The sequence below is a fragment of the Sphaerodactylus townsendi genome, linkage group LG03, assembly GCF_021028975.2.
Source record: "Sphaerodactylus townsendi isolate TG3544 linkage group LG03, MPM_Stown_v2.3, whole genome shotgun sequence".
In the NCBI taxonomy this organism is placed as follows: Eukaryota; Metazoa; Chordata; class Lepidosauria; order Squamata; family Sphaerodactylidae; genus Sphaerodactylus; species Sphaerodactylus townsendi.
The window spans coordinates 32783290-32796273 of record NC_059427.1 but is presented as its reverse complement, the minus strand read 5'-3'; the positions used below and the strand labels follow the sequence as shown (position 1 = coordinate 32796273).

General features: G+C 41.5%; 1 protein-coding gene across 1 annotated transcript in view; it reads left to right on the top strand.

The window, feature by feature from the left end:
* SUCLG2 (succinate-CoA ligase GDP-forming subunit beta) overlaps positions 1-12984 on the top strand; it is a 271779-nt gene that overhangs the window by 63430 nt on the left and 195365 nt on the right. The gene's annotated exons all lie outside the window — the stretch shown is intronic.

The window sequence follows — 12984 nt, the reverse complement described above, 5'->3', positions numbered from 1 at the left end:
GCGAGGGAACAGTTGAAGAGCTGAGTGGCAAAAGCCAGTGGCTAACCGCCAATTTCCCAATCCTGTTGAGAAATTATATGTATCTCCACCATATACTGATAAGTTTACAGGTACTGTTGGTGGATGCTCCAGTCGCTGCCCTTCAGTAATTCAGCCTGGTGTTTGAGAATGAAGACACCGCCCCCCCCCCCCGGCCAGCTACACAATGGGAAGAGTGCTGCTACTTTTCCTATTTTTTTTTATCTTACCTTGCAAAGCAGCAGTGATTGGACTCTTTGCCTTTGCCCCCACCCCCAATACTACACAGTGAAGAGGGTGCTGCTGCTTTTCCTTTAAAACTCACCAATCACCAGAATGGAAAAACAAGACCTTTTCCCACCAACTGGCCCAGGAATCCCAGCACCCCCCCAGATACCACCCCCAAATTCCTCACCACCCCCTTTGTTATTTCCACCGCTCCCAGGGGAGCAGTACCACCCACTTTGTGAATCCCTATTCTAGAAGATGAAGAAGAAGAGTTTGGATTTATACCCCACCTTTCTCTCTGTAAGGAGACTCAAACAGGCTTACAAACTCCTTGCCCTTTCTCTCTTCACAACAGGTACCTTGTGAGGCAGGTGGGGCTCAGAGAGTTTTGAGAGAACTGTGAATAGGCCAAGGTCCCTCAACAAGTTTCATGTGTAGGAAGGGGGAGAAAAATCCAGCTCACCAGATAAGAGTCCGCTGCTCAGGTGGAAAAGTGGGAAACCAAACCCAGTTCTCCAGATTAGAGTCCACCTGATCCTAACCACAATACCATTCTGGCTCTCTACAATTCTATTAGGTGTTCTTTTTTTCTTTCCTCAATCTGTTGCCCATAAACTTTATCGGATTGAAGTTCAAGGATTATGGGGGAAAGAGAGAAGTTCTGTATTTACTTTCTTCAGCCATGTGTAAGTTTATAGGCCACCTTAGTATGTCCTCCCTGCCCAGTTGTGTTTTTTGTAAACTAAAAAGCTTCTGCCTCTTCAGCCTTTCTTCTTAGGAATGGTAATGTAACCCTTTGTACCTCTTGTTTGTCCTCTTCTGTACTTCTTCTAGCTCCCTCACAGCCCTCTTTTGTTCAGACCCCATCAGTGTGTTGTTTTATAAAGATTTTTTGTCTCGTTTTCTTCACTGTGCACTTACATTGAATTTCATTTGCTGCATTGTCGCTCGCTCAATTTGGAGCTCTTAGAGCTTTTTACAATCTGCTTTAGTTTTCACCATCCTGAATGATTCGGTAACATCTACAAACGGAACTGCTGATCGCCCCCAATTGGAGACAATTTATGAAAAAATTAAACAGCATTAGTTTCAACCTAGGGGTTCCATGCAAGCCATAATTTGTTACACACATCCAATAGATTAGTCAGAGTTTTTTTTTTTTTTGCAAGAATCCCAGCATAAAAATTATGTTTTGTGATTTTGGAATTATACCTAAAATTGTTAATTTAAAATGACAATTTAAAACTAATTACTAATCATGGTTTTGGACTGTGGTTAAAACTTCTTATTGCTGCAGACGTCATGGTAATATAGTCGGTGCTGAAAAAGGAAGAGTCAGGGAATTGTGAGGAAGATGAGTGTGCAGGGCTGAAGAAGATTATGTGTTCCTGCATTGCAGGGGGTTGGGGTCTCTTCTTGGGGTCTCTTCCAACTCTGCAATTTTTAGAAGAGGCTATTAGTTTGGAGAGCATCTCTGATTAGTCATGATTAAAAGACTTTGAAATGTTGTTGTGTTCTGTGTTAACTTTGCATTGAGTCAGTGACACAAATGTGGAGTAGGGATTTTATGGGAAAGTGGCATGAGTGGCAGCATAAGGCTGTAGCCAAGAAAACGATGCCAGTCCATATTTCATAGCCAGAAGTTTAGTGGTTAAAATCAAATCTGTGTTGGAAGTCACTGACGACGTTATTCTCACCATCTACAGTATTTACTACACTACTTGATTAATAGCCTGAATAGGATAGCTCAGGCCGACCTGGTTTGGTCCGATTTCATCTGCTAAGCAGAGTTGGCCCTGGTTAGCATTTGGATGGGAGATCACCAAGGAAGTCCAGGGTTACAGAGGCAAGCATTGGCAGACTACCTCTCTTGCTTTGGAAACCCGTACGACAGCTGTGACATGACAGCAAAAAAGAAAGAAACAACAATGAAGCTCCCTTGATTAATGGTTTGCGGGAAACATGTCAAAATGCACTAAAAAGTGAGAAAGGGGAATGAGCATAAAGGATTTGTAAACAAGTTTAAAGTGGCTGGTAGATTTTGGTTCTTTTTCCCCCAGACTAAGCATAGTGGATGCCTAGAAAATTAAAGTCATGCCGTTAATACTTGCTTTCAGAGGGACTTCTGTCTAGTAAAAGACGGAACCCAAGGGATTTTCTAGCTTTATACATTGCTAAACAATTCTCTGATGAAACTGCTTTATAAGAAGGCACTGCTTATGAGTCAACATTAAGTCATTTCATGCTTCAAGTCAAGATGCTGTTAGTAACCAACAAATAAAGCAAAACATATTCTGTACAATGTTGAAAACACTCTGTTATGCCTGATCTCCTTTATGAGGGAGACTCAGAATAAACAAATGTGCCTTTTTTTACATCTATATTTAACATTGAATAAGCCAAGGGATTTGAGAGGCTTTTTATGAAATTCCAATGTGAGGGAACAGCCATAATGTATCATTAATATTTGCTTTGGTTTTATTGTCTGTGTCGAATATGAGGCTGAACTTCAGAGGAGACAGATGGGATAGAGGTAACAGTCTAAAAATAGCAGTATCAGTGTATATTTTCACTGCCTTTAAATAAACAGCTACATTTTCAAGGAGTAGATGTATTTAATATTGGTAGCCCTTCTTCTGTGTGAAGAGTAACATCAGACTTCTTGTCACTTCTTAGATGCACCAAGGGATTCTGGAAGGTGCTTCTTGGAGTCATGAGAACATAATCTTATTGTGTGTTCAGATTCTGAACATGTTTTGCTTCATACTGAGTCAGGCTATTCGTGGCCAATATTATCTCCACTTGACAGGCAGCAGCTCTTTAGGATCTCAGGTAGAGGTTTTTATGTCACCTATTACTCAGTTGGAGATGCCGGGGATTGCAACTGGGAACTTCTTGGTCCCCATCTAGAATAAGTTTACATTCTCATCACTGTCTATTCTTGTGCTGTTATTCTGGGCCCCTCCCAGAGTCGGTCTAGTTTCTCATCACTATCCATGCCTCTTCTCTTTTCTTCTGGGCTCAATCTATCCTGCTACCCAGAGAGAGGAACAAGCTGCCACATGCTTTTCGTAGTGGAGGGAAACACATACAACGCTATTCATATATTACTTTTTATGCATTGGAGAGTAGTCCTCCACCCAAGAATTCATCCCTGAGGTTGAATTATTGTAACTGTTCTCTGCCCTTGGGCAAGAACCCAGCTGTAGATTATACTCTGTCTCACAAAACAATATTAGGAGATTGTAAAGTCCTCCACCACAGAACGCAATATGCTGGACCTTTTTTGTTGTAGAATGCTGTGCCTGAGTCCTAGTGCCTACCTAGCCCTGCTCCCCACCCCTATCCATTTGAAAGTTTGATAATAGTCACACCTAGAGCCATAAATCTGGGAAGGTTGCAGTGATAGAAGAAAAATGCTTCCTTTAGGACAGGAAGATCATCCCAAGGTGGAATGGAGAAAGATGGTATGATCAAAGGCTATTTGAACTTACAACATGAGGAAGAACTCTCTCGTCCATTTTGGGCAGTTTTTTTGGGTGGATACAAGCTGTGATGGACTAAACTTTCACCTAGAGTCTCCATTTTGTCAACAAGGCAGATGACAGTGGAGAGGAGTCCCAAGCAGATCTAAGGTAATGATGAACTACTGCAACTTCAACTAAAGCTGGCCTTTCTAAATTAAATGTCATTTTCAAAGTGTACTTGGTGTAGGGATACTTGGTGTAGGGATAGAAGACTACATGTTTTCACTTTTTCTTTGTTTCATTGGTCAGCCTGGAAGCTTAAACAAGCTGTGTATCTTTCTGAATGTATTTAATAAACTTTATTTGAGCTAAGTCTGCCCTCTGGAAACTCACCAATGCCTATTTGGTCTTGTTATCTGAAATGTAGCAGTGGAGGAGGGGCAATGGTGAAGCTTGTCGTCCATGAAGCGCTACAGTTGTAAATTGTAGTTTTGATCATACATACGCTTGTAGAAATATAGCAAAAGACGTGGCAAGCAAGCTGGAACTCTTAAGTGGAAACATATCTACAGAGTGCTCGGTGATACTTTCTGGCGGGAGATACTCTCAGAGTCACTGTTGGCAGTTGGTGGTTGCCCAGTTTGTAATGGACACCTTTGGGGAATGAGGGGAAGAGGTACCTCATCAAACTGAGACCTTGGGCAAGTGAAGGGATTTTTGTGACCACCTGTAGGCTAGTCAGAAGGGACAAGGAAGACCTTATGAATCACATATGCAATTTCTTCAAGAAGTCCTTTATATCTCAGAAAAAAAATGTGTAAATCAGATATTTGTGCAGAAAAGAGAAATGTTTCCCATCCTTGCCAGTACATCTTGTCTCGTGTCATCTTCACTAGGTTTCCATATACATGATCTTCTAGAGGTACCTTCAAATCAGTGCTTCATTACAGAACTTCCAAGCGATATATCGAACCTGAAGACAAGGATTTTGTGTGCCCCTCTTTGCTTCACCTAGACCAGTGGTGGCGAACCTTTGGCACTCCAGATGTTATGGACTACAATTCCCATCAGCCTCTGCCAGCATGGCCAATTGGCCATGCTGGCAGGGGCTGGTAGTATGATCCTGCTATCTAGATAAAAGTCCCTCAAACAACAAATGTCATATGGAAAAAAATGAGATGACTCATCCCACTTTGTGGGGTTCTGTGGGTGCCCACAGTTTTTGTCTCCCATTTTGGAAATATTGGTCCCCGTTTGAATTCTTGAGGTACTATAACTTGCAAGTAGAAAAACGCAAAGTCTTATTTTGTGTTGCTGATAAGCCTTACCTCCAACTTGTAATATGAACAAGAAAAGGATGCAGAGTAGAAATTTTTATTCAGGAGCGGTTCATCTCTTCAAAATTGGATTCCATTTTGTAATGGCATTGGTTTTTAACTGTTGTTTTCCCCTGCTCCTCAGGTATTTTGTTAGCCTCTTTGAACTGAACTGAATAGGAGGATGATTTTTTTTTTAAAAAAAAAATCAGGACAGTGATAAAAACGTAAAATGTATAGGACAAACAGATGCCACATGATTTCTGCTGTCTTGTCTGAATTAGAATGAGGGCATTTCCCACTTTTTCCTCCCCATTCATCGCTAAGGGAAGTCATTCTGCTCTGAGGGGCGTCACAATTCAAAACTGTATGAACAATACATTCTAAAGAAGGAACGTTAAACCATTTTGGGTATTGTATTAGCATTAAAAATAGGCTGTTCTGTGTGTCTGTCTGACTCCCTATATAATGGTATAGCTCCTGACAGGTAGGACTATGCTTTGTTTCCTGTAATTTTATGTTATGGGATATTTTAAAACACTGAAAGCATTGTAGTGATGAATTTTGAAACAAAGAATGCTTTGAAAAGTCTGTGCATAATATACTGACTTCCATCATGTTGTTACTAATTATGAAAGTACTATTTTACTGATATTCTTTATCCTGCTTTTCAGCCAAAGTTGATTCCCAGTAAAGTTTCTAACATTAAGGGGAAAACCCTCCACAATGACTTTAAAATTCAACATCAGTGTTCACTCAGGGCCCCTACCTTTAGTGGATACCAAGCTTGAATTCTTGAAAGTGGAACAGGACATTATCACAAATCTTATAGCACAGGGAAGTTTGTATAGGGGAGAACATTCTTCCAGATAACTATCAACTCAAAAGTATTTAGGATTTCACAGGGAAAGACCAGCGCCTTGAATTTGGTTTGCAAGGTGTCAAGGAAGTTGGTATAAATGAAGTATAATCCACTGGATTGGCCATAATTTCATAGTTGTAGCTCAACAGAAATTTATTCAGGTCTCTATAGTGGCTCTTAGTTGACTAGGTCTCCATAAATGGTTGCATTTTACGCAAGAGCCCTTTGTAGTCAAAGTAGAGTTCTCTGTTCAAATACATTTCTTCACTTAATTTAGATGTTACAAATCTTCGTAAGATGCTGAAGAAATGTATAGATTAAGATGAAAAAAAACGGAAAGCATTTAAAACTATTTTTACTTCTGGGAAGTTTCACTGAGAATGCCAATGAATAGTGAGCTTCAGCATACCTTTAGTTATTTTATAGCCCTTCTCTGCCACCAAATCTCTTTGAATCAAATAGATTTATAGTAATATGAGTAATGGATTGGGGGCTAGCAAATCAAAATCTCATTTTAGTTGTTGACACTAATGTTGTGCTGAGTTACTGTTTTCTGTGTTGGATTTTTGATCAAATTACAGAAATTGCTGTGTGGAAGTAGGGATGGAGACAGAAAAATACAAACAAAATATTGCTAAAAATAAGTATGAACTTCATAGTTGGCACATGTCATAGAATCAATTCTTTAATCCTAGCTATGTTAAAAAAATTGAGAAGTCTGGAGGCTTTGGCAGAAGGCAACATTTCAAATACATAAACATGATAAAACAAAATCATGTTACGAATAATATGGCTATGAAATTACTTTATTCCTGATCATTATGTGTTTTATCATTCTCCAACTGTAAAAAAAAAAGGTATTGCGGTTGAAGATAAATTGAAGGAACTATTCCTGTTGTAGTGCACAGAATGAGAAAGTATTCCAGATTAGCTTTGTGTGAAATACTGCACATGTTTTGATCAATACTGGTTTAACAGCAGTTAATACACTTTTACTGTCATTTAGAGTTGGCCTAGATGTTTTCAAGCCTATACACCAGCTGCTTCTATGTGGTTAAATCTCTACAGTTCTGGTTTAGCATACACAGGCAACCCCTGTATGATGTAAGATTACCACTGCATTGTCGAAAGCTTTCATGGCTGGATTCAACTGGTTGTGGTGGGTTTTCCGTGCCATGTGGCTGTGGTCCAATGGATCTTGTTCCTAACGTTTCGCCTGCATCTGTGGCTGGCATCTTCAGATCTGTATCACAGAGCTGGACACAGTGTGTAACAAACTTCCCTCTGTCATACACCTCTGAAGATGCCATCCACAGATGCAGGCGAAACGTTTGGAACAAGATCCACCACACCACGGCCACACAGCCCGAAAAACCACCATAACATTATCATGTTTCACATTGTTTTGATATCAGTGACATTAGCTGGTTGTCAGTCCCCCGCTCAAACAATAAAACGCTTGTAGGTTTTCAAGAATTTTATTGAAGACATTTGAGAGACAGAAGTGTCCAGCCTGGAGGCCCATCCCCACTGCAGAACTCCAAGGCCAGCACTGTTGATAGCATTGCACCTGCAAAGGCAAAAGCACTCCCAGACATATCCCCCCTCCCAACAAGAGCATCCTGACACTGGTAATGTATTTTTATTCTGCCCTTCTCTAACAAGCTTATGATGACATACATGATTCTTTCCTCTGTCTTCACACCCATTGATTGGCCCAAGAACACACAATGAGTATTACGGAATGCAGTAGGTGAATTTGGCAGCGTTTTTTGTTAATGGCGGAAATAACGTTATTTATTTTCTTTTTACGTGAAAGTTGTTTGTTGTTGTTGTTGTTGTTGTTGTTTTAACAATGTTAATAAAGATTTCATTTTTTTAAAAAAAAAGTATTATGGAATGCATGCCGAAGATCACACAATGAGTATTATGGAATGCAGGCCTCCTGGTCCAACATTGTACCACTACACTAGATTGGCTCCCTGATAAGGTCCACTCTGTGAAGAGAACCACTTTGTGTGATGTATGTATATCTTGTGCCAGAGTAGTGCAAATACTTCATGAGGAAGCATGGGAGTAATGAAGAATTTAGACCGGCACAGTGGAGTTAAATGAAAGGTGGAAAAGAAATATGGAACCATCTTTAAAGAAAAGTATGTAAACATTCTGTAGCTGTTTCTGTGCTGTCAATGCATAGGAAGTACAAGTCAGTCAAAATGTTAGAGTGAGGGATGTGAGCTAATTTTGGCATTTATGGACAAAATGCAAAAAAAATAATAATCATGGTTTGACACATCAGATTGTATGTTATTGCCATAAAAGGTTATTGCCATAAAATTGCCACACATACTTTAATTGAAAAACTGTTATTTAAGCACTGAACACGCAAAGGATTATCTAGAAATCAGATGTTAATCGTCTGCTGTCAAAAGCTGACCCATCCTGATATGGTTCATCTTACGAGTGATGTGTGTGGCAAACATGGATCTGGGAGTTTGAACTAGAAATATTTTAAAGTTTTTCCCGGTATTTTTGAATACTTTTTGGGAGAGGCTGAAAGCTGATTTCACCCAGTGGGGATTATTCCCAAGTTATTTAGTGACTCGTCTATATTTAATTTATAATGCACTTCAGTATTCTGACTTGGTTCCTTGGTTGGGGAGTCTGATCCCGTTTGCAGAGTAAATGATCCCGTTTACGTTTACAGAGTAAATGATAAGTAAAAGCTATTCTTGAATAATCCTGTTCCCTTTCTTTGATTGTTTATTGCCTAATGAGCAATTATCATTCTGTTCGTGGTGTCAGCCAGCCAAGTGGTTTGTTTATTTATTTACATTATTTATAGTTCACTCTTCTTACTGAGATTGGAGGTGGATTGCACAGTGTAAATCAATACAATCAATCGGATGGGACATCCAGTAAGCAGTGTAATCAGATTAGCGGCAGAAAGTGTCATCAAGATGCAGCTGACTTACTGTGATCCCGTAGGGTTTCCACGGCAAGAGAAGAACAGATAGGTGGTTTGTCATTGTCTGCCTCTGTGTAGCAACTCTGCGTAGGAGCAGCAGTGGCGTAGTGGTTAAGAGCAGGTGCACTCTAACCTGTGGTCCATTTAGTCCAACATACTGTTTTAAGGCAGTAGCCAACCATTTCCTCTGAATGAGCAGCTAAGAGAACATAGAGGCGAAAATCTGTCTCTGATGCTGCCTCAAAGGGCTGACATTCAGAAGATTGCTGCCTAGAGAGCAGCAGTGGCATGGTGGTTAAGAGCACGTGCATGCTAATCTGGAGGAACCGGGTTTGATTCCCCACTCTGCCACTTGAGTGAAGAGGCTTATCTGGGGAACTAAGATTAGCCTGTGCACTCCAACACACACCAGCTGGGTGATCTTGGGCTAGTCACAGCTCTATGGAGCTCTCTCAGCCCCACCCACCTCACAGGGTGTTGTGGTGGGGGGGGGGGGAGAAGGGAAAGAAGATTGTAAGCCCCTTTGTGTCTCCTACAGGAGAGAAAGGATATAAATCCAAACTCTTCTCTTCTGTTCTTCAACTGTGGAATTCCTTGGTGGCCTCCCATCCAAGTACCAACAGGAGATAAGCCAAGATCTGATGAGGCTGGGCTAGCCTGGGCTATCCAGGTCAAGGCATAAGAAGTTTAGGATGTAGAAATTAAAACCAAGTGACAAAACAAAAACAAAACCCAGAGCAAAGCTGAAACAAGCATAAGTATGAACACTGCATATTAAACTATGCAGAAATTACATAATAGAACAACACAAGCAGCAACAAATAGCATGTGCCGTACTGTACTGATGTAAAGTGGTAGGTAAGGTGCTTAATCCTGTCTTTTTTTTTCTTGTGCAGTGTCCAGGTCCTCCTTTTAATGTGATCAGGTAGATACCTGGATACACCAAAAGGAGGATATGTGGATACCTGGAATTGCAACTAGGGGAAAGTGGCTGGGGTAAAGGCAGACTATAAAATGAATAATGCCCCCGCTTTCTCAAACGTTCATGCCCCCCCTCCCCCCGGTATGATGAAATCTAAATTTTATACGTCTCCAAATGTATGACTGGTTGCCAGTGAGCTTTTAACCCCAAGATATTTGTGATGCAAAGCACATACTCACAGAGAGCTGTAACCCCCTACCTCTTTCAACTGGTTGGCTAACAGTTGGAAGAAAGTCATTTATCAGTGAAAGATTCTTTTTGACAAGCAAATGTTGCAAGAGACACCGTCCAACACTGAATGTAGGTCAGGGTGTGCCGAATCTGGTGTCTGTTAGTTCTTTAGGAAGTTGAGCGCTCTCGCCTGCTCACTTTGCTTGAGCCATCTGTCTCGGGTGCGGTATACGAAATGCTTAGTCTGTTTTCAATGTTGCTCTCCCCATTTTTTATTTTTAAAAATGCGTGTGAGGGATAAGACCCCCTCAACGTTATGGATTGTTAGGAATGGAATGAAAAATTAAACACGACCTGTTGCATAAATTTGCAGCTGCTTTACATTTTGCATCCTTAATATGGATTTAATTCCCACCATGTCAAGTAGGACACGGTAGAATAAAAAGGACACCTTTTAGTTAAAGGGCAGCTGAAGTGATCAGAAGATTGGAACACCTAAGAAAAGGGGATCCACTGGAAGGCTGGCAGAAAAAAGATGACCAGGTAGATGCTTGTTAGTGGTTTCTAAAATAGGCAAAGCCCATCATCTAGTACCAGAAGAAAATGGGAAAAAGCATTTCTCCACCAATCACATAATTTATGGAATTTTGTTTCACAGGTGTGGAAATGTTATTTGTTTTTGATGGTTTTATAAAGGGCTGTTCAAATACCAGACAGCTAAGGGCACAATCTGCTTAGGGCAGTAGCAGAGCCCAATTCTGGCATAACTTGACAATCTGTCGGCATAGCCTCCTGTTGATGCCTTACCCAATTAAACTTGGTCCTGGTTCAACTGTGGGGACCAGAAATAGGCTGTGCTAGGGATATATTGGGTGAGGAATAGGGCATAGTGTTTCTAAACCCCCTTGGGCCGAGTGCTGCCTGTAATTCTGGTATATACCCTAGCCAAAAATGGAAGTATGAGCCTCCCGCCCTGCCCCCCGAAAAATATACTCCTCCTCCCCGCCTTCCTTTTGCCTTCCTTAAACAACCATAGTTTAGTTTAAGGTACTAACAAAATCTGTAGCCAATCATAGCTCTCCAAGGCATTGGGTAATCTCCGGCAGGGAGTAGAATCAGTAGTGAACACCGTTCTTCCTGCTGTGCAAAACACCTACTGAACCTACACCACTACTGAAAGCTGCAGGGACCACTTGACTAGTTGTTCTGCTGTTCCTGTGCCAAATCTCTTGTTCCAGCCCAGGGGTAGGGAACTTGCGGCTCGAGAGCCGCATGCGGCTCTTCTGCCCTTGCACTGCGGCTCCACAAGCCAAGCCGCCGGCCCCATCCTTGCCCGCCCTGCACGCAGCAGGGCGTGCGCACCAACTGCTCGCTGTCGGCTGGGCTGCGCCACGGGCTTCCCCTCTCGCCCGCCCCGTTGGAGCGGGGCGGGCGCTTTCCTGGCAGCTGGCGAGGCCGAGCCGCCGGCTTCATCCTTGCCCGCCCTGCAGGCAGCAGGGCGGGCGCATCCATGCGCTTCTCAGAATGAGTGGAGTAAAAGGTAAAAAAAAAACCCAACATATATAGTGTTATCTTTATTTTAAATGTCAAAAATTATTTGCGGCTCCAAGTGTTTTCTTTTCCCGTGGAAAACGGGTCCAAATGGCTCTTTGAGTGTTAAAGGTTCCCTACCCCTGTTCTAACCTGTCTCCTGCACCATTGCAAGCTGATTAACCGACATTTATCTGATTGGTTGGATGTAGCATGAGCATTCAGCGATAAGGTAAGTTTTATCTAAAGTGTCTCAGCTCAGCTTTCAAAGGCATAGGAGATCTGCTAGACCAGTGGATGGACAGACCCATTCACTGGGTTTTCTATGTCCTTCTGTTTCGTTATCGGGATCGGTACATGGAAGGAGGCATTGATAGGCATTGGCTGACTTCTTCCGTGCATGGCTGACAGAGGGGCATCATTGGACATGCTGCTCTGTGATTGGTGGGTGGTGAGAGTGTTACTGTATGCCCCCAATGCAGTTTCTGTGCTCTCCATTCCTTGGAGCTGGGTCTTTTTTGCAATTTTATTTTTCCCACTGAAGGACCATAGGATATCTGCTAACTTCACCAATGACAGTGGTTCTTTGGCATCCACGTGGCTGTGATAATTACAGATGGAGTATGTTTCAGCATCTGTAGTCTTGGATTGCCAGACACTTGTCAGAAGGATGCTTATTTCCATGATGCCCTTGTTGCGAGCTTCTTGTGGTAATCTTGATGTGACGTGGTAGCTGAACATTTTGGTTTGATCTGTTACAGTGTTCTTCTATTCAGGGAACTGAGTGTACGAGATTATTAAGCTTTCCGTGGTGTGACGATTGTTATACTGTCTGCAAGCTGTGAGAAGCCTGTAGACTTTTTAAACTGCTACTTGATCGTGCTCAGTGAAATACAAATACCAGTGACACTATTGTGTAGCCTTATCATGTCTCCTAAGAAATGCATAAGCTGGTGAAAAAAGAAGGGGTGGGGCCATGCTTTCTACAGGAAGTAGAATTAAAAAAGAAAGTGGAGCTTAGACTTTATAAAAATGTAAGAAGGCTAAATGTGCAAATGTTTCATAATCAGTGTTTCTGTACTTTGACTGACAAATGAGAAGTGGACAATATACACATAACTATCTGCTTTGGAAGGTGAATGGGAAACAGATTTAAAAAAGCATCTCGATTATTGCGGAACTTTGGGACTTACCGGTTGCATAAATTTGCAGTTGCTTTACATTTTGAATCCTTAATTTGGATTTAATTCCCACCATGTCAAATAGGACACAGTAGAACAAAAAGGACACCTCTAGTTAAAGGGCAAAGTCTCTGTGCAACAACCATCTGTGAACCATCTGATAGAAAATGGAGTCTGTTTTTTTCTGTAAGAAAAAAGAGTAGAAATTTGGATTTATACCCTGCCTTTCTCTCCTTTAAGGAGACTCAGGGGCTTACAAAC